General features: G+C 40.1%; 1 protein-coding gene and 1 pseudogene across 1 annotated transcript in view; one reads left to right on the forward strand and one right to left on the reverse strand.

Moving 5' to 3' along the window:
• The window catches only part of ZFY (zinc finger protein Y-linked), a 50,610-nt gene extending 32,063 nt beyond the window's left edge, over positions 1 to 18,547 (reverse strand). Inside the window, 1 exon segment of the mRNA XM_033211726.1 lies at positions 18,415 to 18,547. The gene's annotated coding sequence lies outside the window, so the exon portion shown is untranslated.
• A 4,606-nt stretch (positions 18,548 to 23,153) lies between these two features.
• On the forward strand, positions 23,154 to 26,134 carry LOC117083512 (annotated as a pseudogene).
• Positions 26,135 to 26,351: the final 217 nt, after the last annotated feature.

Genomic DNA, 26,351 nt, shown 5'->3' on the forward strand with positions numbered 1-26,351 from the left:
AGGTAACTGCCTGCCTCTGCCTCCAAAGTGCTGGGATTGTAAGTGTGAGCCATCACAGCTAGCAATATTGCTAAAACAATCTTGACAACGGCTCTTAAAAATTTATTACCTTTCACAAGTAACGCTGAGAGAGTGACTATTTCCCAAAAACTAATAAGCACTACACACTTAAATTTTTTGGCCAGCTTGGGTGCCGTGGCTCACCCCAGTAATCCGAGCATTCTGGGAGGCTGAGGCAGGTGGATGCTTGAATCCAGGAATTTAAAACCAGCCTAGACAATATGGTGAAATCTTTATATCTTTTAAATCTTTTATATCTTTACAAAAGATATAAAAATTAGCCAATCATGATAGTGGGTACCTATGGTCAGTTACCTGGGGGGTTGAGGTGGGAGAACTGCTTGATGAGCCATAATCTTGTCACTGTACTCTAGCCTGGGCAACAGAACTAGATTGTCTCAAAAAAAGGAAAAAAAAAAATGTGGCTGCGTATTGTGGCTCACACTTGAAATAGCAAAGGCAAGAGGATTGCTTGAGGACAGGAGTTCGAGGCCAGGAGTTCAAGACCAACTTGGGCAACGCAGTGAAACTCTTTCTCTACTTAAAAAAAAAATTAGCTGGTTGTGGTAGCATGCCCCTGTAGTCCCAGCCACCAATGAGGATGAGGAAAGAGGATTGCTTGAGCCTAGCAGTTTGAGCTTTCAGAAAGCTATGACTCGGTTGCTGCACTCCAGCCTATGACTAAGACCCTGTTTCAAAAAAAAAAAAAAAAGTAATAACTTCTGACTCCCTTACTGGAAAAAAAAAAAATTATATCCAATGTGTTTTTTTCTGCTTGCGCATTTCATACATCTTTCTATCAAGTTTTATCTCACTGATGTAATGTTGTATGTGTTTATATTGTTACGTGATCTACTGTTATACTTTTATCTGTCATATGTTTAAATTTTTTAAGCAACCCCATCAGATTTTGATTGGAACTGCATCAGTCTATACTGATCAATTTGAAAAGAAATAGTACATTTAAAATATTAACTCTTCTACTCCATATCTACTCTTTAATTTAGGTCCCCTTAGATTTAATATAAGAATTTATGAGAAAGATCTTAGATTGTTTCATTACATTTCTTCAAAGCATTGGATGTTAGCCTGCTACAGCCTTCTTTAATAAAGTCAGAAATAAAAGTTGAATGTTAGTCTTTTTAACTTGTATCCATGTTTGTTTTAATTTATTCTAACTTCATCCATTTTTAAAAGGTATCATAATTTCTTAGATGCAAAAATCTGTTAAACCGTTTGTATAAACTGTCTCATTTAATTCACCGTACATAGTAGATATGACCAAGCCTATTTTCCAATTAAGGAAACTGAAGCTTAAAATGCTAAGAAGCCTGCTCAAGGATACATTGTAGCAAAAGAAGATCTTTCATCTAAGGTGTCAAACCACCAAGTCTATTGTTTGTCTCATTACTGTGTATCATAATCTGGGACTTCATTCCATTTTATTCCTTAAATAAATTTCAACTACTTATTTTTTAATCTTTTAATTCCCCATTCTCTAGTTTCAGTTGTTTCGTAGTATCTTCATTTAGTCTACTTTAAGCTATCTGAATGTTCCTTATCTTAAGTCTCAAGAGTTTTATGGCTGGAGAGGAAAACAAAAGTTCTAAGAATGAACATATTTAGCATGTCAGTATTCTCTAAAGTAGTATTTGCACACATTTAGGAAATGGATGTAAAAAGACAAAAATCAAAACTTTTGTTTTTATATATTTTTAAATTTCATCCTTTAAATGTGTACATTGTATGTTTAAAAATAAGTAATAGTTTAACAAAATAGGTGAATAAGAAAAACTGGAAATTACTCAACTAAAAAATGCGAACACTCCTCCCGTTATAAACTGTAACTGCTTCCTACTGAACACACATTGTCTTTGTTAATCAGTCTGAATGATAAATACAGTAACATGATGACAATACAAAATAAATACAAAGCAATTATGTTGTAAGATGAAAAATGTAAATCCTACAATTATATGTATAAAAAAATTGGTGAAAGTGAAAAAAAATGTTCAATCACAGTCATAGCCATTGGCTTAAATACAGATCTCTCTTCGTAACTGTAGAAAGAAATTATAACTGTAGAAAGGAGTAACTGTAGAAAGAAATTATAACTGTAGAAAGAAAAACACCACTGTAAGCATGGAAGTTATTTTTTTCCAAAGGAGAACTATGTGAATATCAAGATTTGCAACAGCTCTTAGAAAACTGAAAAAGTCCTTGAACATATTATCTTTATTATCACGCAGTAAATACCATTACTGTACTTCCACACAATTCTGTCATCCAAAACTGAATCCACTAGTTAATTCATTCTGTTCATTCAAATAATTAGTACACAGGATTACAATTAAATCAGATTTTTGAAAGATGAAACAAAATCATAATTTTTATTTCATCTATAAAAATAAAATCTCAAGATATTTTGCACATTATAGAACTTTTATCCTGATTTTCCATAGTCCAACTTTCTTCTGTATCTACATACTCAGAAAACATAAATATGGTGTGTTATACACATTTCTTTGATATCATTGTAACGATTTTAACTTCTATTTAGCTTTCCTCAATTTTTTTTTTTTTTTTTTTGAGACAGAGTTTCACTCTTTTTGCCCAGGCTGGAGTGCACTGGTGCTGCGCAATCTTGGTTTCCCAGGTTCCAAACAATTCTCTTGCCTCAGCCTCTCGAGTAGCGGGGATTACATAAGTCTGCCACCAAGACCAGCTAATTTTTTTTTTTGCTTTTTTTTTTTTTCAGTAGAGACAGCGTTTCACCATGTTTGGCATGCTGGTTTCGAACTCAGGTTTCAGGTGATCCACCTATCTCAGCCTCCCAAAGTGTTAGCATTACAGGCATGAGCCACCGTGCCAGGCCCAAATATTTTTAATTTAATATATCCTATTTATCTTAAAAATTCATCTTTTTTTTTTTTCTTATCTGCCACTCCACTCAACCAATCTTTTTATGATAAAGCAAATTTTAAACTTCCTTTTTTTCCTGGCCACCAAACCCTATCTTCAAATAGAAGTTTAAATACAAAATAAACACACTGATTATATTCTACTGCCTGAAATCAAGTAATTGGGTTTAACATTAAAACAAAATAACTGAAAAGACATAAGTAGAAACAATTTATTTATAAGCTGTTGTTTAAAAAGATGGTGAGATGAAATCATTCAATACAATAAAAAGCCAGAAAGGAGATGGGAACTCACATGAAATACTGGCAAACAGACAACATAAAATACAATAGAAAGAGATTTAAAAAGACGTCCTAAGGCCGGGCGCGGTGGCTCAAGCTTGTAATTCCAGCACTTTGGGAGGCCGCGACGGGCGGAGCACGAGGTCAGGAGATGGAGACCATCCTGGCTAACACTGTGAAACCACGCCTCTACTAAAACAATACAAAAAACTAGCCGGGCGAGGTGGGAGGCGCCTGTAGTCCCAACTACTAGGGAGGCTGAGGCAGGAGAATGGCGTCAACCCGGGAGGCGGAGCTTGCAGTGAGCTGAGATCCGGCCACTGCACTCCAGCCTGGGCGACAGAGCGAGACTCCTTCTCAAAAAAAAAAGATGTCCTAAATAGGAGATTAAACTCACTCAACGGGTTATGTTTAAAATACTCCTTGTGGTTCATGTCTATAATACCAGCACTTTGGGAGGCCAAGGTGGTTGGACTGCTTGAGCCCAGGAGTTCAAGACCAGCCTGGGCAACATAGTGAGATCCCATCTGTTAAAAAAAAAAATTCCTCCTTGCATACCCTTATTAATAGGAGATTAAAATTAAAACCACTGCAAACTCTTTAGTTTTTAAAAAATTATATGATTTGTATGAGGGAGAAAACGATTGTTTTAAAAAGGCACATTAACAAAAAACAAAAAAAGCCAGAAATAAAACAAAATTTCAGACCAGAATCATCATCAGCATTGAAATACATCATGTCTTAATGTTAAAAGGAAAATAGTGACATAATATGTAATAGTCCTAAACACAGGCACCTTACAATACAGCCCAATAAATAAATACATACATTTGAAAACACAGGGAAAAACTTAAATAATTCAGGGGTAACGAGAAAAACGTCTATAGAGTCCAGGTCCTGTGGTTCACGCCTCTAATCCCAGCACTTTGGGAAGCTAATGTGGGAGGATCACTTGAGGTCAGGTGTTTGAGACCAGCCTACCCAACATGGTCCTGGCCAATATGGTTAAATCTTGTTATCTACTAAAAACACACACACAAAAGATTAGCCAGGTGTGACAGCATGCAGCTACTTGGGAGGCTCAGGTAAGAGAAATCCTTGGACCTGGGAGGCACAGGTTGCAGTAAGCCGACATCGTACTACTCCCTCCAGCCTGGGCAATAGAGTGAAATGCTGAGTCAAAAGAGGGGAGGACAGGGGAGCAACTTTAATTGCATATACTGTAAAAAGTGAAATTAAATATAAATGTGCTAAGCCTCCTACATATGCACACACAGAGAACTGGAAAAAAAAAAAAGACATAATAAACTCAAGCAAAAGGGAACAAAAGATATGGACAGAAAGCATCAACAGCCAGGCGCGGTGGCTCAAGCCTGTAATCCCAGCACTTTGGGAGGCCGAGACGGGCGGATCACGAGGTCAGGAGATCGAGACCATCCTGGCTAACATGGTGAAACCCCGTTTCTACTAAAAAAAAAATACAAAAAGCTAGCGGGTGAGGTGGCGGGCGTCTGTAGTCCCAGCTACTCGGGAGGCTGAGGCAGGAGAATGGCGTAAACCTGGGAGGCGGAGCTTGCAGTGAGCTGAGATCCGGCCACTGCACTCCAGCCCGGGCGACAGAGCGAGACTCTGTCTCAAAAAAATAAAAATAAAAAATAAATTAAAAAAAAAAAGAAAGCATCAACAAAAAATTCGTTAAAAAATATAATCAAATTCCTATCTGGCAAGGAAAAATGGCAAAATGTAAAAGGGTTATCAGAAAAAAAGAAGCAAACTGACAGAATTATACATGTTTTGTAAGTCATAAGGTAAAACTATAAATATTTATATCCTATTTATAAACATATTTATAGGGCATTAAAAATTCTGTGTAAGCAACAAGACCATACTCAAGAAAAGCCAAAGACTTATCACCATGAAAGAAACTTTCAATAAATCCAATGTCAAAAAAATATTAATGGCCAGGCGCAGTGGCTCACACCTCCAGCATTTCAGGAGGCCAAGGCGGACAGATCATCTGAGGTTGGGAGGTCGAGACCAGCATGACCAACATGGAGAAACTCCGTGTCTACTAAAAATACAAAACTGGCTGGGCATTGTGGTGCATGCCTGTAATCCTGGCTACTCAGGAGGCTGAGGCAGGAGAATCACTTGAACCTGGGAGATGGAGGTTGCAGCGAGCCAAGATTGCACCACAGAGTGCAGCCTGGGCAAGAGTGAGAGAGACTCCGTCTCACAAAAACAAAAACAAAACAAGACAAAAAATTCATAGAAAGACTCCAAGTACAAGTAAATATACAAAGACAGTCTACCTAACTTCAAAGAAACAACGAATCCCTTTTTAATAGGCAACCTGTGTCCAGAAAGAGAGAAACCCTCATTACCTGAGTTTAACACAACCTTATCAAACTCTGAAAAAAAAAATTACAGGAGTGTAATTTTGTTTCTATTCTATTAGCATCTATGAGACTGTGCAGATACAAAGATAGGACTACAGGCCGGGCGCGGTGGCTCAAGCCTGTAATCCCAGCACTTTGGGAGGCCGAGACGGGCGGATCACAAGGTCGGGAGATCGAGACCATCCTGGCTAACACGGTGAAACCCCGTCTCTACTAAAAAAATACAAAAAAAAAATTGCCGGGCGAGGTAGCGGGCGCCTGTAGTCCCAGCTACTCGGAGGCTGAGGCAGGAGAATGGCAGGAACCCGGGAGGCGGAGCTTGCAGTGAGCTGAGATCCGGCCACTGCACTCCAGCCCGGGCGACAGAGTGAGACTCCGTCTCAAAAAAAAAAAAAAAAAAAAAAAAAAACAAAGATAGGACTACAATAAGGCTATGTAAATATTAAACATCCAGGTGATTCAAAGAATGTTTAAAGTTAGAAACGCTGTTAATGCAATTAAGCACATTAAAAAATTAAAGGGGAAAATCAACAGATGTAACCAAACATCTTAAAAATTCAACTTCTCCTTTTTATTTAAAAAAAAAACAACTCTCAAATTATGAATGGAAGGAAGCTTAAAGAATATCTTCCCAAGAAAACATTCCAACATCAGTATTTAAGGATAAAACACTGGAAGCACTTCTTTTAAAAAATCCAGACCACCGGAAAAGAAATCTAACATCACTATTCACAGACAACATAATTATACAAAAAATGCAAAAAAATCATTATTACTGCTGATTCTTACTATGTCTACATGCTCACAATTGTAGGATGAACCTTTATATACCACTAAGGAAAAACATTGCCAAGTAAATTGACATACTGGAGTTCGTTCAGATTTATTCACACAGTTTTTAAAAATCATACACCACTCTTATGCATACATAGAAAGAAAAGTAACATCCAAAGGAAATTGGCTCAGGGTATTGATAAAGTTTCTTTGAATTCAATGCTACTCTCACTCACTTGTCTATTCACTTCTCTTCAAAGTTCTTATCTTTCTAACTAATAGAGTCATCTTGATAACAATAGTGCTGATGATGAAGCGTACTAAATTATCATCTCCGGAATAATCTTTCAAGTCAAAGACATCTACTTTGCAAGTTTTGATGCCTGCATTTTACTATTTGACAAAAGTCCACTTTATCTTTTCCCCTGAACTGAACCACACCAATATATGGTAAGAAGCTGCTCTCCAAAATTGGAAAATATGTAATAAATATTTTACAACATATTTATACTCAACATATGACAATTAACCTCTGACTGAACCAAGGACCAATCAAACCCGCTTCTGGCTGTTTCCTTCGGCCAGGCACAGTGGCTCATGCCTGTAATTCCAGCACTTTGGGAGGCGGAGACAGGCAGATCACGAGGTCTGGTGTTCGAAACCAGCCTGGTGAAACCCTGTCTCTACTAAAAATATATAAAATACATATAATTAGCCAGGTGTGGTGGTGCACGCCTGCAATCCTAGCCACTCAGGAAGGTGACGCAGAAGAACTGCTTGAATCCAGGAGGCGGACGTTGCAGTGAGCTGAGATCACACCACTGTACTCCAGCCTGGGCGACAGAGCGAGACTCCTCTAAATAAATAAACAACTAAATAAAAATGTGCTTCAATATATCCAAAGGAAATTTGTCTTATTTACAGTTACACTGTTTGGCATATATCAGCAATGTGATCAGTGCCAAAAATGGATGCAATTCTTTTGGAGTGATGACAAAATGAACAACTTATAAATCGGAAAACTGATAATAGGACTCTATTCATGGTAAAATACATTCTGATTTTAGAAGTGCTATGAAGATTTATACATCTCAAAATCTATGAAATACGATCATATGATTTTCAGCAACGTTGCTGAAAGTCAGTAAGATTTACATTATAAATTACAACAACTGCTAAGTACATCTTTTTGAAACTGTTATTCATAATGGCAACAAAAGTTACACAACCTCTTAACATCTTGGTATAGTTATCCAAAATTTTCCAAGATCTCTATAAAAAGCAATACTATATATTGTAGGTATAGTATGTTAGTACAACCCCAATGGAAATCAGTAAAAAGATTTCCCAAAGAACTATGTTTACCACAGAGTTATTCACCATAGCGAAGATATAGAAACAATCTATGTGTCTATCAATGAATGAATGGAGAAAGAAAATGTGGCACAGCTGGTGGTCATGACTCAGGTCTGTAATCTCAAGACTTTTGCACGCTGAGACAGGAGGATCACCTGGGCCCAAGAGTTCAAGACCAGCTTGGGTAACATACTGAAACTCTGTCTCTACCAAAAAATAAATTTAAAAAAAAAAAAAAGGAAAATTTACCCAGGAATGGTGGTGCACACCTGTAGCCGCAGCTACTGGGGAGGCTGAGGTGGAAGGATCATGTGAACCCGGGAAGTCAAGGCTGCAGTGAGCCATGATTCGGCACTGCACTCCACCCCGGATGACAGGAGTGCGACCCTGTCTCAAAAAACAAAACAAACAAACAAACAAAAATAAATATACCTGGCACTAAAGCCTAGGTAACAGGAGTCAGGCCCTGTCTCAAAAAAAAAAAAAAAGGAAAGAAAAATTAGCCAGGCATGCTGGCTCACACCAGTAAACCCAACAATTTGGGAGGCCAAGGTGGGAAGATCACTTCAGCTCCGGAGTTCAAGACCAGCCTGAGCAATATACTGAGACCCCTATCTCTACAAAAAAAAATACAAAAATTAGGCCCAGGCACAGTGGCTCATTCATACCTGTAATTCCAGCACTTTGGAGGCTGACACGGCTTGGTCATTTGAGGCCAAGAGTTCAAGACCAGCCTTGCCAACATGGTGAAACTGGTCTCTACCAAAAATACAAAAATTAGCTGAGCATGGTGAGGTGCACCTGTAGTCCCAGCTATTTGGGAGGCTGAGGCATGAGAACTGTTTGAACCTAAGAGGTAGAGGTTGCAATGAGCTGAGATTGTGACACTGTACTCCAGCCTGGGTAAAAGTGAGACCCTGTCTCAAAAAAGAAAAAAAAGAAAAAAAATTAGCCAGTCATGATGAGTGTCCTACACTCCCTGCTACAAAGGAGGCTGAGGTGGGAGGATCACTTAAGTTCAGGATTCAAGACCAGCCTGAGCAACATAGTGAAACCCCATCTCTACAAAAATATATAAAAATTATCTGGACATGGTGGTGTGCACTTGTACTCTAAGCTACACATGAGGCTGAGGTGGTAGGATCACTTGAACCCAGGAATTCAAGGCTGCAGTGAGCTATGATCATGCCACAGGACTCCAGACTGTGCAACACAGTGGGACTCTGTCTCAAAAAAACATATATATATAGTGGTATATATACACAACAGAATACTACTCAGCTATAAAAAGAAAAAGAAATCATGTCTTTTGCAGCAACATGGGTGGAACTGAAGGCTATTATCTTAAGTGAAATACAACAGGTACAGAAAAACAAATGCTGTATTATCTCATAAGTGGGATCTAACTAATGTCTACACATGGACTTGACACTAGAGACTCAGAAGGGTCTTGTGAGTTGGGAGGGGGTCTTGTGGAAGGGAGTTGGATAATAAGAGATAACTTAATGGGTATAGTGTATGCTACTTAGGAGATGGCTACTCTACCATCTCTATGTATGTAACAAATGTATCCATGTATACACCATGCAATCTGTGTATGTAGTTGTACCCCATAAATTCACAAACACACACACATTTTGTGTATATATGAACAGTGGACTTAGATGGCTAAATTCAAAACCTACTCCAGCACTTAATCATATAATATATAAAATGTCATGGCCTACAGACTTTCTTATCAGAAATACGGTACAGAACTGGGGAAGGTGGCTCACTCACACGTGTAATGCTAGCACTTTGGAATGCAGAGATGGGAGGATCACTGGAACCTAGGAGTTCAAAGCCTGCCTGGGCAACACAGTGAGTCCCCATTTCCATAAAAAATAAAAAACTAGCTGGGTGTACATAGTGGTTTGCACCTGTAGCTCCAACTACTTGGGAGGCTGAAGTTAAGAGGATCACTTGAGCCCAGAAGTCCAAGGGTAAGCCATAATCATGCATCAGTGCACTCCAGCCTGGTAACAGAGAAGACCCTCTCTCAAATTTAAAAAAAAAAAAAAAAAAAAAGGTATAAAATATTTTACCTCAGGGAGTGATAAATAGATTAAATGGGCTAATATATTTAGAAACCTCAAAAACAGTGCTAGCGGCCGGGCGCGGTGGCCCACGCCTGTAATTCCAGCACTTTCGGAGACCAAGGCAGGCGGATCACTTGAGGTCAGGAATTCAAGACCAGCCTGGCCAACATGGTAAAACCCCGTCTCTACTAAAAATACAAAAATTAGCCAGGCATGATGGCAGGTGCCTGTAATCACAGCTACTTCAGAGACCGGGGCAGAAGAATCGTTTGAACCCAGAAGGCTGCAATGACCCGAAATCGGGCCACTGCACTCCAGCCTGGGTGACAGAGCGAGATTCCATCTCAAAAAAAAAGAAAAAGAAAGAAAAGAACAGTGGTGGCACACAAGAAGTACTTATGATTATGTACTAGATTCACCATGTGTGTTTCTTTGTGTATGTATGTATTCTATAAATGTGATATATATACAAAACTTAGTTTTACCATGAATTTTTTTTTTTTTTTTGAGATGGAGTCTCTCTGTCACCAAGACTGGAGTGCAGTGACACGATTTCAGCTCACTGAAACCTCTCTGCATACCAGGTTCAAACAATTCTCGTGCCTCAGCCTCTCCCATAGCTGAGATTACAGGCACCTGCCACCACATCTGGCTAATTTTTTGTATTTTTAGCAGAGACTGTATTTTACCATGTTAGTCAGGCTGGTCTCAAACTCCAGACCTCTGGGGACCTGCCAGCCTCAGCCTTCCAAACTGCTGGGATTACAGGCGTGAGCCACTGTGCCCGGCCTATGAAAACTGAAAAACCCTAAAATGAGGAGAAGAAAAACAACTAAAACAATCAGGAAGCTGAGGATCACTTGAGCCTGGGAAGTGGAGACTGAAGTGAGTTTAGATAGTGCCACTACACTACAGCCTAGTGACAGAGCAAGACTCCATCTCAATTTTTAAAAAAGAAAAGAAAGCTAAAACAATTCTAAATAAAATATACATATTAACATTTGATCATAAAGTCAGTTTTAAAACACAGCAAACAGAGAAGCAAATAAAACACTGAAAACAAAATAGGGAAACTAAAAATGCATAAATACTTAAAAGAATCTGATATACTACACAAATTGCATTACATATCAATGGAGAGAAAAGCTAAATGAAATAAATCCATACAAAAAAAAGATAAATTGCAATTCAGTAAAAAATACAAAAGATATCCAGAAGGATTCATGCCCTATATATTTTTATAAAACACAAAACTTTAAATCAGTTTTAAAAACAAATAGAAGACAGCATCTTTATGCCCTATTTAGAAGAAAAATTATTGCAGACACAAAAATTACAACCTATATATGAAAACACTAAAAAGATTACCTCAAAACTGCATCCTACTCAACAAAATATACCCAAAAGAACATTAAAAGAAGCCCCAAGCCAGGCATGGTGGTCACACATGTAGTTCCAACAGTCTGGGAGGCCAAGGCAGGAAGACTGCTTCAGCCCAGGAGTTCAAGACCAGGCTGGACCACATGGCAAGACTCTGTGTCTATGAAAAATAAAAAAAAAGTTAACCAGTGTGGTGGAGTGCACCCAGACCCAGCTATTCAGGAGGCTGAGGCAAAGGGTTTGCTTGAACACACGAGGTCAAGGCTACAATGAGTTGTGACCACTCCACCACAATCCAGCATAGGAAACAGAGATACACACACACACACACACACACACACACCACACACACACACACAGAGTTTATATTGGGGGAGGGTGGGCAAGTGGGGAAGCTCAACCTCATTAGAAATATGACAAATGCAAAATTAAAACAACTGGATATTATTTCATCTCCAAAACCCTGAAAGAAATTAAACTGTCAAACCTTTGGTGCCAGGTATGGTGGCTCACGCCTGTAAACCCAGCACTTTGTGAGGCCAAGACGAACAGATCACCTGAACTCAAGAATTCGAGACCAGACTGGCCTGCATAACAAAACCCTGCTTCTACTAAATAAATAAATAAATAAATAAGCCAAGTGTGGTGGCACATGCCTGTAGTCTCAGCTATTCTGGAGACTGATGTACAAGAATTGCTTGAATCCAGGAGGCAAAGGTTGCAGTGAGCCACGATTGCACCACTGCACTCCAGCCTGGGCAACAGCACAAGACTCCCTCTCAAAAAAGAAAAAAAAGGTAATGACATGGAGAAACACTCTGACAGAAAACTCAGTATCAACTAGATACAACCAATGTGGAAAGAATTTGGCAATTTCAGCACAGCTGCCAATGCACATGCACTTCAGATTACCAATTCCACTTAAACCCAAGAGAAGTTAATCATGTACAAAGATGTTCACAGCCACATCGTTTCAAAGTTGGAAAAGACTGAAAACCTAACTGGTTCCCAGTAATGAATAAACAGACCACAGTATATTTATAAACTATAATAGAATATAAATTCAGATTAATGATTTCCCAAATTTTTTCACCTTAGGACTCCTTCACAATTAAAAAATTTGAGAGTTCTAAAAGAGCTTTTGTTTAAGCAGGTTTTATTATCAACATATACCATTTTAAAAGGTAGTGCCTACTAATTTTAGGAAAAGTTTATTTATGTTTGTTCCTCAAAACTAATAAACCATTAATATTAAGATAAATAACACTATTAAAAGTACTTTCCAACTTACAAATTTTTATGTTAATCTTTTTAATACCTGGCTTAAAACAAAACAGATGGATTCCTCTATCTGATTCTACATTCAACTTTCTGAAACATCTGAAACTCTTGAAAACTCTACGTGCACTACATTCCTAGGAATAATAAGAGTAAAAAAGGTAAATTACTTCTTGGTATTTTTTTTAAAATTGTTTTCCTCTCACAGACATCTGAAAAGGTGCCAAAGATCCCTATGGGTTCCTAGACCAACTTTTGCTAACTAAAACGTTAGATCCACAGATAACATGAAAGAAACTCAAAAGCTCACTGTTGAATGATAAAAAATACACAAAATGACATATACTTTATGATAACTTCCTAAAGTTATAACATATAGGAGGAAACCAGTCTGGGGAAAAAGGAGCAGGATTGAGAAGCACTGAAGGCAGCTCTTTAAAATGACCTTCACAATTCCGTTTCTTTAAATTAAAAAAAAAAATGAAATAAGTTTGAAAGACTGTAACATTTGTTACAAACTGTTACAATAGATTTGTACTCGCTTACTAAGGACAAAAGATTTTAGGCCGGGCGCGGTGGCTCAAGCCTGTAATCCCAGCACTTTGGGAGGCCGAGACGGGCGGATCACGAGGTCAGGAGATCGAGACCATCCTGGCTAACATGGTGAAACCCCGTCTCTACTAAAAAAAAAAAAATACAAAAAAACTAGCCGGGCTACGTGGCGGGCGCCTGTAGTCCCAGCTACTTGGGAGGCTGAGGCAGGAGAATGGCGTAAACCCAGGAGGCAGGGCTTGCAGTGAGCTGAGATCCGGCCATTGCACTCCAGCCTGGGCGGCAAGGCGAGACTCCGTCTCAAAAAAAAAAAAAAAAAAAAAAGATTTTATAATTTACATGTTTAATATATTAACTGTTAATTTTTTAAAGTCATTGACATAAGATTCCTTTGTGCCTCTCCTAGATTCCTTTGTGCCTCTCCTAGATTAAAATTCCTCTTTCAATAAAGCAAAATTTGGTTAAAATCTAGTTACTCTCCTTTATTACATTTTATAGCTAAACAAGAGAGCCATATTTATTAAAATACTATGTTTAAAACAATTTAATAAGAAAAACAATGGGCTGTCAGTCAAGGTAGATGGTGAAAGCAATGGTGGAAAGATGTTCCTGAGAATCCTGTTTTCATCTGCTGCCTTCAAAAAATGAACACTGTATGCCTCAATACTTACACAATTCAAGAACACTATTTGGCTCCTTAATTTCAATTGGAGGGCCATTCAACTCCATATAAATTTCTGCATTAAATTATTCAAATGATTTTTTTTGAAATAACGTTTATCAGCCAGATGATTCTGTTAGCGGAACAAATCAAGATAAGAAACTACCTACTATAATTAAGGGCTTCAAAAGTTAGGGATGAAAACAAAAGTATAGCCGGGCGCGGTGGCTCAAGCCTGTAATCCCAGCACTTTGGGAGGCCGAGGCGGGCGGATCACGAGGTCAGGAGATCGAGACCATCCTGGCTAACACGGTGAAACCCCGTCTCTACTAAAAATACAAAAAATTAGCCGGGCGCGGTGGCGGGTGCCTGTAGTCCCAGCTACTCGGAGGCTGAGGCGGGAGAATGGCGGGAACTCGGGAGGCAGAGCTTGCAGTGAGCCGAGATCGTGCCACTGCACTCCAGCCCGGGCGACAGAGCGAGACTCCGTCTCAAAAAAAAAAAAAAAAAAAAAAAAAAAGAAAGAAAACAAAAGTATAAACCTACATTTAGAATACAATAGATTAAATGTTAATTAAAGATATCTACACTGCTCTAAGTGACAAGGATGAAAGAAAGCCTGGTAAAACGATAGTGTCTGGAAAAGGAAGAAAGCAAAAAGGAATTATTTTAGGGACTCTAGGACAAAAGAGGTTCAATGCACATTACTGGGCACCTACTATGTGCCAGATAAATTTGGTTTCAGCAATATTGAATACGGACTGTTAATAACAGGTCAGGATGGAGGTGTTCAGTAAGTAACTGTAAACGCTAGATGAGAAATTTGATGAGTGAGACCCGAGAATAAGAGACAGTGATGCCACGGAAGAAGTTTGGAGAAACAAGTAATTAATCTCAAGTTAAATTCCACATTTAGGTTAGGAAAATGACCAGAGCAGGCAAAGAAAGCACAGAGTTTCTGAAATGCAGTACACTTTCAGGTGACACACCAATTACCTGCTGTGGAACAGTTTCACACGTTGAAAAATACCAGATTTAGAAGTGGGAAGCACAGAAATAAAAGTACTTGCGAAACTAAAGAGAAGACAGATAAGGTTTTTGTAAAATAAGCATACCTATGAATATTTATAGAAAGGGGCAGGCAGAGAGTAGGGAAAGGGTAAGCAGAGAAAATGAACTTTGAAAGCAGCACTTCTCCCAACAAAAAAAGTGAACGAAGAACTAAAGCAAAAGTATGAAATGAATGAGATCAAACATTTGCATCATATGATCATCCATCTTTCTCAATTCACTAACAAAATAATATGCTGGCATTGAAGAATTTAAGAATCTAAAAAAGTTTGCAATTGCCAGAATGCACAAAAGCAACAATTCAAAGCATAGCAAGTAGTGACAATACAAATGTAAACAGAGTCAGAGTTATTTATATATATATATGAGCATTGTATGCTTTTAAAAAAAAGGTTAAGGGGCATCTATTTGAAAAATACACATAAATTAAAAACTAACAACTCATTTATCCAAGATAATTGGCTAGCAGAAGTCCAGCACAGTGGTTCACGCCTGTAATCCCAGAAGTTTAGGAAGCCAAGGCGGGTGAATCATCTGAGGTCTGGAGGTCGAGACCAGCCTGGCCAACATGGTGAAACCCCATTTCTACTAAAACTACAAAAATTAAAAATTAGCTGGGTATGGTGGCACACACCTGTAGTTCCAGCTCATTCGAAGGCTGAGGCAGGAGAATCGCTTGAACCCAGAAGGCAGAGGTGCAGCGAGCTGAGATAGCAACAATGCACTCTAGCCTGGGTGTCAGAACAAGACTGTCTCAAAAAAAAAAAAAAAAGGCTAACAGATCGTCAAGGTCTATTCTATCGGGCAAAAAAGTACTTTTTATACTTAACAATTTCCTTATAAATCCTTTAAAACCATGCACTTGCCTGTCTTCTTTTTGCACATCCATTGCTGACGTACTGGAACTTCTACAACTGCTGTACTGTACAAGATACAATTCTATCTTCTTTACAGCTCTTCGGTTGTCAAGATACAAAGCAACTGCCTCTACAGTTTATGTTGGCCCTTGGCAAGTCAACAACTAGATTGCATTAAAAATTTGCTTTGACTGCCGGGCGCGATGGCTCACGCCTGTAATCCCAGTACTTCGGGAGACCGAGATGGGAGGATCACGACGTCAGCAGATCGAGACCATCCTGGCTAACACGGTGAAACCCCGTTTCTACTAAACATACAAAAAAATTAGCCGGGGGTGGTGGCGGGCTCCTGTAGTCCCAGCTACCGGGGAGACTGAGGCAGGAGAATGGCGTGAATCCGGGAGGCAGAGCTTGTAGTGAGTCGAGATCGCGCCACTGCACTCCAGTCTGGGCAACAGAGCCATTCTCTGTCTCAAAAAAAAATTTTTTTTTTTGCTTTGACTACCTCCTGCAATACACTGCCACACTTTTGTAAATCATCAATCTCCAGTTTCCTTCAGACTTCTTTGAATCATCAGAGCTCTGATAATGCTGCAGTCTGGGAAACTGAAAACCTGCTTTTTATAAATTGTAAAAGTCTAGGAAACAAGTGCTGTACATTTTCTTTGAAACTACCGCATCTAGGACCCTCACATACAAAGTGAACTGCCAATTTTAAAGCTTGCTCACCTGAAGACTACTTTCATCAGAGGACTACCTTCACCAAGAAGGGCAAAGTTTGCATACAGGCATCTGAAGGCTACTGCATTTCTGACAACTGGTTTTTTTTTTTTTTTGGTTTTTTTTTTTTTTGAGACAGAGTCTCACTCTGTCGCCCAGGCTGGAGTGCAGTGGCGCGATCTCGGCTCACTGCAAGCTCTGCCTCCCAGGTTCACGCCATTCTCCTGCCTCAGCCTCCCAAGTAGCTGGGACTACAGGCGCCCGCCACCACGCCCTGCTAATTTTTTGTATTTTTAGTAGAGACGAGGGTTTCACCGTCTTAGCCAGGATGGTTTCAATCTCCTGACCCCGTGATCTGCCCGCCTCGGTCTCCCAAAGTGCTGGGATTACAGGCGTGAGTCAGTGCACCTGGCCAAAAACCGGCTACATTCTTGATCATCTATCCGGTAACGGAAACACTTACCAATTTACTACTAGCTCTCAATGCTTCTCAACTTTGAAACTTTTCTAACAGCTGCAGCCAGAGCTCAGCATAAACTCAGGTGTCCCACGAACGCATTTCAGAATCTACCTTTTACAGCCTAAATTTGTATCCCTTTCCTATCCATATTATACACTCCAGCCAAACCGTAAATATTTGCCATTTTCTACAGACATTTCATTCTTGTAACGACCTCTCCTACTCCTATCCTACCTAAGAAAATCCTACTCATCCCTCAGTAACCCTAGCTAAACCCCATCTACTTCAGGAATCCTTTCCCAATTTTGCAACCTGAAACCTCGCCTTCCTGTGAAATGCCCGCAGCAAACTTTTTGCAGTCACGTTCTGCATTAAGCGCCTTTTAAATCTTTCTTAGTATCTAGCACCGTCCAACGCTCCCGCTACTGTGCTCCAATTTGCCAGCAAAGTTGTACAGAATGCTAACAAAAGTCTTTTGAAGATGAAACTGTGTAAGAAATTTCAAATAAAATCTCAATGTCATCATGGGTATGTGAACCTACATGTATTAATTGTCCTTCAAAAAGAAAAATACCTCTTCTGCCTATTTTCCATCTCTTACTAAAAAAAAAAAAAGTATCCAGACTAAAAAGCTCGTTTAAATACAGCTCATCAAAAGTTTTTCCATATAAATGGGAGAAGTCGCCTTGAAATTTTATTCCTCTGCCCTCGTGCTATATAATTTGTACTGTATTGTCTATCGAACGAGTGCCTAACAACTTTTTTAATAATAAATTCCACTTATATTTTTCAGATCCTCGAGGCGGCAATGATGGTTGCAAAATAAGCACATGGGAGGTCCCCGAACAGCCACATAATGACTTTAATAAGGAGAAAATAAAATTTCCTGGAATTTATGTGCTCTCGTGAGCCCCGGTGCCCTAAGTGCCACCTGCCGACTCGAGTGCTATAGACTCTGGGAAAGACACAGAGGAGTGAGCGCGGCGACCCCGGCACCCGAACAGACGTCTGTGGTATGTCACGTAAAGCGTAGCCGACACTGCCTCCAGCCATGGACCGCCTGGGAGCGGAAGGCCGAGAGGTGGCGCTGCTGCAGGAGATGGAATGTAAGCGCGCGCATGGCGACAAAGGCAAAGGCCTCCAAGGGAACGAGCACGCGCCGTAGCGCAGACACGCCGTCGCGCCGGAATCTGGGCGGCCGCCGCCGCCGCCGCCGCCGCCCTTTTCCCCATCCCCAGCTCAAGGATCGTAACGGAATTTTTTCCAGATACCGCCTTCAAAATGGCGGCTCCGCCTCCCGACAACACTTTCAATACTCCCCAGCAGCAGGCCCCTACCATCCGCCATCTTGCCCCCCGTCCCTCCTCCCCTTCGCGGACATTTACATAGCGAAAATAGGCCCAGCCGGCCTCTGGCCTTCACCTCACGCCTGCAGCCTTCGCCTCCTGGCCAGGCCTCGCCCCCGTGCCGCGCCTTGGGTATGCAGTGGTTCGACCCCAGGTCCACCAACCGCCTTTCGGAAAACAGGCGACCTTTTCCCACCCCTGCCCGCTTACGTAGCGCACCTGCGCATCCTCTCAGGGCGGCCGAATTATCCCCAGGCCTAACTGCAGCCTCCTCGGGGCCTGTTCGGCGCCAAGCGCCACGCCGGCCGGCCTAGCGCGGGAGGGCGCCCTACGGGACGCCGACCAGGCCACGAGCAGGTTACTGCGCGCGCACTAGGCCCCGCGGCCGCGGGGGCACGCGGGACTCACCCGACGGACTTGCGGGCCGCCGGCGACAGCGGCGGGTGCTGCAGGCCGGCCTTTCTCTGGAGCACTGGGCCGGGCTCCGGCTGGTAGGGCGGGCGGAGGGAGGGAGGAGGGGCCGAGCTCGGAGCTGACAAAAAGCGGCCCAGCTCCCCGGCACGGGCCCGCCGTCAGCACGTCACGTCACCGCCCGGGAGAGAGACCCAGGAAAATGCGGGATGGTAGTTGGGCCCCCTCCGCCCGGTGGGCCTCCCGGCGCCCCGGGTCGCCGCCGGTCACGCCCCGAGACTAGGGAGTCCAGTGACCTCACTGCAGTGGGGTCTCCGGCAGCCGGAGTTTCCGTCACAACGTTCTTTTCCTCCGTGCTCCCGCCCGCCGTCACCACTACTCGCGTGCCACCGCCTCAGTCGGTGGCGTACAGGCAAGCGGCCCTGCACCGGGCCAGGCCACCCCCTGCCATCCCCGGTGGACCTCGGATTCGTAATCTCCCACACCCTGCCCCAGGCCTCCCCGAGACCTATTGCCTCTCGGCGCCAGTCCTAGCCAAGGCGACAGCTCTCATTGTTTGCATATTCTTAGACCCCCCGCAACCAGTAAATGTGTTTTCTTTATTCCTAGGGTTGAGGAGGAAAGCAGATATAGAGCTACATATACAGACAGCATCACCCGCTGTCTCCTGCGTTCGATTTAAAAATTAAAAGAAAAAAGTAAATGGACTTACCAGTGTCAGTGTGCAGGCAAGAAGAGGGGAGGATTGTCGTAAATCAATTTACTAAGCCATTTGAATTTTTGTATTTTAACGTAGGTATTTTGACCAAAGTTTGTAATGTCTAGTATACGTTCTCTATTGCAATGTTTCATCTTTTGGCATCCTTGAAATGTCAGTTTTGTGTAATTTTCTCATAGACGATGAATTATGCACATTCTTTAATAAAGTGTAAACTAACATTGGTTTGGGGATTGTTTTCTTACAAAATTATCCTCTTAAAGTTTAAAAAACCTTTAGAGACTGAGAGGAAAATGCATTTGATTAAACAGCTAGTACTGATGAACTCCAAAAGCGTGTATGTGTGTTTTCATTACTTTTTTATGCGCTCTAACTTCCTATTAAACTTGGGACCCAGACTGTGTTTGAAAGTTGCTACTAAAAAGTTAAATATGCCTATCGCAGTGGCTCACCTCTGAGCGCTTTGGGAGGCCAAGGCTGGAGTATCGCTTGAGGCCAGAAGATACAGGCCAACAGCTGTGATCAAGCCCCTGCACTGCAGCCTGCGGGCCAGAGCCAGTAACCTCTAAATGTAGAGGCTAAGTGTTTCAGTTTTCTAGCATACTTATTTTTAAAACTCATAGAAACCATCTTGTCCTTACCTTACACCTAAAAATCATAAAATGCTTTGCAAAACAAAAACCAATGGTACATAGTTGGTATAATGAGATTAGGGGCTGGGTAGCAATTCTCTTTTCAAACCATTGGTTTGACCTTTTTTCTCAAGTGGTTACATTTTATTTCAAAAATGATAAATGAGAGGCAGCTCACCCCTGTAATTCCAAAACACTTTGGAAGGCTGAGATAAAATCAGCTTGTGCTCAACTGAGAGTTGGAGACAAGCCTGGAAAACAGGGAGATCCATCTGTACAAAAAAGGCTGAAAAGAGCTGGATGTGTTGGTACACGCCTGTAGTCCCAGCTGTGGGGAGGCTTAAGCCCAGTTGGGCTATGATTGTGACACCACACTCCAGCCTTTATGACAGAGCAAGATCCTATATTTAAATAAATAAATGAATGTAAGTCTTGTTTGAGAAAATTTCATCAAGTTAAGACAATGTATTTTGTGGAAAGAAAAGTATTTTTACAATGTCTTTCAGTGAAGAACTAGCCTAATTTCATACATAATTAACGTAATTTCAAAATACTGATAAAGTTCAAGTTTTTAGAGATGGTACCTGGGTCTGCCACCCAGGCTGGAGTGCAGTAGCCCCTTCACAGTTCACTCCGCCTTGAACTCTCCAGTTCAGTGTAACAGCCATGGCCTCCCAAAGCACTGGGATTACAGCTGTAAATCAAGTATTTCCCAAAGGCCTTCATTTAATGCTATGATATGTCAAGAATGGGATCTCATGTCATCCATTCAACTGTAAGCAGCATGGTCAGAACACAAAAAACAAGGTAAACATTGTTAATACTTCTATGCTAATCAAAAATCCCATTATTATCAAAAATTACCAATATACAAAGCACTTCAGAAAGAACAGCTAAGAAATATAAAGAAAAAAAGATGTTTCCTAATCTAAAAGATCAGAGGTGGCTTAGATAATGAAAGTTTAAACAGCTTTTGACACTACTTTTCATTCATAATGTTAACTTTTGTTAAGAGACAAGGAAAGGATGGTCTAATGGTAGTTGTCATATAAGAAAAGTCTTTATTACAGTCCAAGAAAGATTATAAATGACTCCACAGCTGAAGTCAACTATATTACATCTTTTTATTTTCTCAGACATAACAGAGGGAAAATTTATGCAAGGACAATGATGAGATAATATTTCAGAAGTACATTGTGAATACAAAATAACTGGCTGCAAAGCAAATAAGCTTTTATTACTGATAAAATGTATCTGTTGTTCAGAGTTGCTGATGTGTCTCAGCTTTGAAAGTAACCAGCTCACAAAGATCAAGATTTTAATAAAGTAGCTACAATTGCATAAGCAAGAGACAGTACAAGGTCTTTATGTCTTTTTCCAAAAGAAGATGAAGAAAAAAAATTAAATTTTTCTTTCCATTACTAAGAAGGAATTTACAAAAGAAAGATTATAGTAGTTTTTGAGAAAGCAGAGACACTTCAATAGTACAGAATTCATTCATATACCAAAATTTAAAAGCATGTTATCTAAAATGTCTCAAAAAGTTTTATGGAACCAAAATTTAAAGACATTGTATCTAAAAAAATCTCAAAAAGTCTTATAGAACTAAGTGTACTAGGCTGCTACGGTGGCCATGAGAAAATACCACACTGAGTGGTTTTACCAACAGAAATTCATTTCCTCAGAATTTCAGAAGCCCCAAGTCCAAGGTCAAAGTATTGACCGGTTTGATTTATTCCAAGGCCTTTCTACTTGACTTTTAGTGATGGCAGCTGTATCACCGTCTTCACCTGATCTTCACTCTGTGTCTATGTCTGACTCTCTTGTAAGGACCCTAGTATTGGATTAGAGATCACCCATATGACCTCATTTTACCTTAATTACCTCTCTGCAAATGCAGGCACAGTTGGAGGTACTTGGAGTTATAATTTGGGGAAGGACACATTTCAGCCCAGAATACCCTCTGGTCACTCAAATGCATCTTATTTCTCACATGCAAAATACATCATTACTAGGGTGTGTCAAAAAATGTGATCCAGTTTGAAGAGGCTTGTACTGACTATAATGAATATCATAATAACACTTTATAGAAATGCACTTAACCATTCAATGTATCCAAAATCATGAATCTACAATAATGTATTTCAAAAAATTACCACCTTTGAGGAATGGTACAGGACCAACACTTATGAGAAGAATTTCTGATTATGAAAAGAATAACATGTTTAGCTCATACAAATGGTTTTCCCAACCAAAAACAGTGATAGCAATTTTCTCTTTATAGATGTATTCCCTTTTTCAGTCTGTTTATCACATGTCATGTAGCCTCCAGAAAACTCCACTGTACACCTATGGAAAAATAAGAATGCAAAAGGCAGTATTTACAGTTATATGGAAATAGTTTTTTGTTGTTGTTTTGAGGAGTCTCGCTTTGTTGCCCAAGCTGGAGTGCAGTGGCACTATCTCGGCTCACTGCCAGCTCCACTTCCCAGGTTCACTCCATTCTGCTGCCTCAGCCTCCCGAGTAGCTGGAACTACAGGTGCCTGCCACCACGCCCAGCCAATTTTTTTTGTAGTTTTAGTAGAGACAAGGTTTCACCGTGTTAGCCAGAATAGCATCGATCTCCTTGTGATCCGCCCACCTCTGCCTCCCAAAGTGCTGGGATTACAGGCATTAGCCACCGCACCCAACCTGGAAATAGTTTTGAAATTCCCCTTGAAACGGTCTGGGTACCCTCAGATCAGACTCTGAGAAAGAATTTTTGAGTTAAAATATAACAATAGTTACACAGAGTGTCCTTGTTATAACATTTCCAGAGAATGCACAAATACGCCACTTTCATCCACCAAAATAACTAAAACAGAAATGAGGGATTTCATGTCAGATATTCAGAGTTCTTAGACACTGACAACAAAGAAGAGTCTGATCTTGGACAAGATTTGGGGCTGGCTATGGTGCCTCATGCCTGTAATCTCAGCTCTTTGGGACAAGGGGGGTGGATCACAAGTTCAAGACTAGCCTGGCCAACATGGTGAAACCCTGTCTCTACTAAAAATATAAAAATTAGGTGTGGTGGTGCATGCCTGTATTCTCAGCTAGTCGGGGGGCTGAGGCAGAGAATTGCTATAACCCAGGAGGCAGAGGTTGCAGTGAGCTGAGATTGTGCCATTGCATTCCAACCTGGGCAACAGAGTGAGACTCCTTTTCAAGAAAAAAGAAAAGAAAAGAAAAACTGGTGAAGAGACAAAAATCAAAGCAGATTTGTTCAGATGATGGAAAATCCTCAGATTCTTATAGGCTTTAGGGAAAGACTTTATGGTCTGGTAGAAAGATCAACGGGATACATTGAAAGCTTGCCTAGAGTAGTTAAAAGATGAGTCAATATTCTCAAAAACCTGCAACTTAAATGTGCACAGAGGCCAAATTCTATGAGGAAGTTTATGATCCTGAAAGGAAGTATGCTACTCCCTCTCAACCTCTATTTGATATGTGATTTGATATTATTAATGCAATTCATGAACCTATGGAAGAAAAATGTGAATTGAAAGCAGATAAAACAGAATTTCAGCTGAAATTCAAAGCTGAAAGAAAGGCCAAGGTTGAAGATAAAAAAAAGTGAATGAAGAAAACAAAGACCCCAAAGGAATTCCTAAATTTTGGACTTGCTTAATGATGTGGTTTAGGAACATGATGAACCTATTCTGAAGCACTTCAAAGATATTAAAGTGAAGTTCTCAGATGCTAACCAACCTATGAGTTTTGTCTTAGAATTTCACTTTGAACCCTGAATATTTCACAAATGAAGTGTTGACAAAGACATATAGTATGAGGTCAAAACCAGATGACTCTGATCATTTTTCTTTTGATAGGCCAGAAATTATGGGTTCTACAGGGTACCAGATGGACTGGGAAAAAAGGAATAAAAACCTTTAAGAAGCAGAAACACAAGGAATGTGGGACAGTTTCTGATGGGAATAAAACAGTTTCTGATAACTCTTTCTTTAATTTTTTTCAGCCCTGCCTGAAGTTCTGAGAATGCAGTTCTGAATGATGCTTCTAAAGCTGTATTTGCTACAAACTGTGAAAATTATTTACAATCCCAAAATCAGTGTTATACTTTACTGGAGCAGCTGTTGAAGATGATGATGATTATGATGAAGAAAGTGAAGAAATGCATTATAAAGAGGAAACAAATGGAGATGAGAAAAATTATCCAGGCTGGGTATGGTGGCTCACACCTGTAATCCAGCACTTTAAGAGGGTAAAACAGGCATATCACTTGAGGCCAGGAGTTAGAGGCCACCCTGACCAAAGATTACCCTGGTGAAATCCCATCTTTACCAAAAACTACAAAAATTAGCCAGGTGTGGTGGTGGACACCTGAAGTCTCAGCTACTTAGGAGGCTGAGGACAATCACCTGAGCCTAGGAGGTCAAGGCTGCAGTAAGCCATGATTATGCCACTGCACTCTGCTTTGTCTGACAGAGTAAGATCCTGTCTCCAAAAAAAAAAAAAAAAAAAAAAAAAAAAAAAAACTGTCCAAGCAGAATCAAAAACTCGTGGAGAGCAAGGAGCAGTAAAGTAGGATGGCCTACCTTCTGCTTCCCTAGAAAAGAATATTTACATCTGACAAGTCTATTTCAAGGGTTTGTGGTGGTGTTTTCTTGTTGTTGTTTGCTTGCTGGCTTGTTTTTGTTTTACAGCCTAAAATAAAAATGTCAATACAGAAAACAAGTGTACTCCAACTAATTAATTAAGGATAGACAATAGGAGAATACCACCATTTTGCAATCCCTAATAAATAAATAAATCTAAAGCAATGATTATCAATGACTACTAGAAGACAATTAGGTATGTTGCCTATGAAGGATATGCACAATAAGACCTATAAAGTAATTTGCTTCCTAACTCCCCCAAAGCAGTCTTGCACAATCAGTCCTCTAGATTTAACCACTTATTTGCAATAAATTTAGGGGCTTAGAGAAACATGTAAAGCCATGATGGTGGGGAGTGTTTTACAGGAATAGATGAACACAATTCAGAGGGCAAGAAACTCTACTGGACAAGTGACTTTTTTATCAAATAAAAGTATGAGATAAAAGTGGAGTGGAAAATCGATAAATTAGAAAAGGCTTAAAAGGCATTTTAAAACAATTATAAATAAGAGATTTATTTTAATCCTGATTCAGAAAAATAACTATAAAAAGTATAACTTTGAAATATATAAACCCTTAATGTGCTTGTAAATACAGATACACATACAATATACATATATTATGATATACACATACAAATATATATTATATATATACACATTCTTGTTAATATGTTGAAGTTGAATGCTTTTGTTAATGTTCATTTTTACATGATTATATAATTATGCCCTTAAAAAAGGATTCCTGTCTTTTAAAGATATACAATAAAAATATTTTTATAGGAAATGATATTTCAGAAATTTGCTTCAAAAAACTGTGAGGGTAAGGGAGTTCATGAATGGATCATGAAATAGGTGGAAAGTATACATGAAATAAGACTGGCTATGTTGTAACAGTTTTAGAAGTTGAATGATGGATATGTGGGGTAATTCTCCGTGTGTATATTCAAAATAATTCACAGGTTTAAAACACAAAGACAAATGCAAAAAGAAAAGTTTACCTTCGTATTCCCAAGTATCTTTGCTGAGGGACAAGCTCTATAGACACTACTTGCTTTCTTCACATTTATGTGGACCAATGCAATACCGCTTACTTAAAAATTATTTGGGAGGCCAAGGCAGGCGGATCACCTGAGGTCAGGAGTTTGAGACCACGTTGGCCAACATGGAGAAACCCTGACTCTACTAAAAATACAAAAATTAGCCAAGCATGGTGGTATGTGCCTGTAGTTTAAGTTACTCGGGAGGCCGAGGCAGCAGAATCACTTGAACCCAGGAGGCAGAGGCTGCAGTGAATTGAGATCATGCCACTGCACTCCAGCCTGAGCAACACCAGCAAGACTCCATCACAAAAAAAAAAAAAAAAACAGAAACAAAACAAAACAAAACAAAATTAGCATAATAAAGGAGCAGATAAATACAAAGCAGACCACTTATATTTCAGAAAACAGCTATAGTTCTTAAAATTCCAGAGAAACATCTGTTTTTAAAAACAGATGGAAATTTCTGGGCCCAACTCCTAGGAACTGATTTTTAGGGGTCAGGTATCAATAGTCTTCTCCAACACCAAGCACATTTTGAAAAACATTAGCGGCCGGGCGCGGTGGCTCAAGCCTGTAATCCCAGCACTTTGGGAGGCCAAGACGGGCGGATCACGAGGTCAGGAGATCGAGACCATCCTGGCTAACACGGTGAAACCCCGTCTCTACAAAAAAATACAAAAAAACTAGCCGGGCGAGG

This window comes from Trachypithecus francoisi, unplaced genomic scaffold (assembly GCF_009764315.1).
Source record: "Trachypithecus francoisi isolate TF-2019V2 unplaced genomic scaffold, Tfra_2.0 Contig00031, whole genome shotgun sequence".
NCBI classification, from domain to species: domain Eukaryota; kingdom Metazoa; phylum Chordata; class Mammalia; order Primates; family Cercopithecidae; genus Trachypithecus; species Trachypithecus francoisi.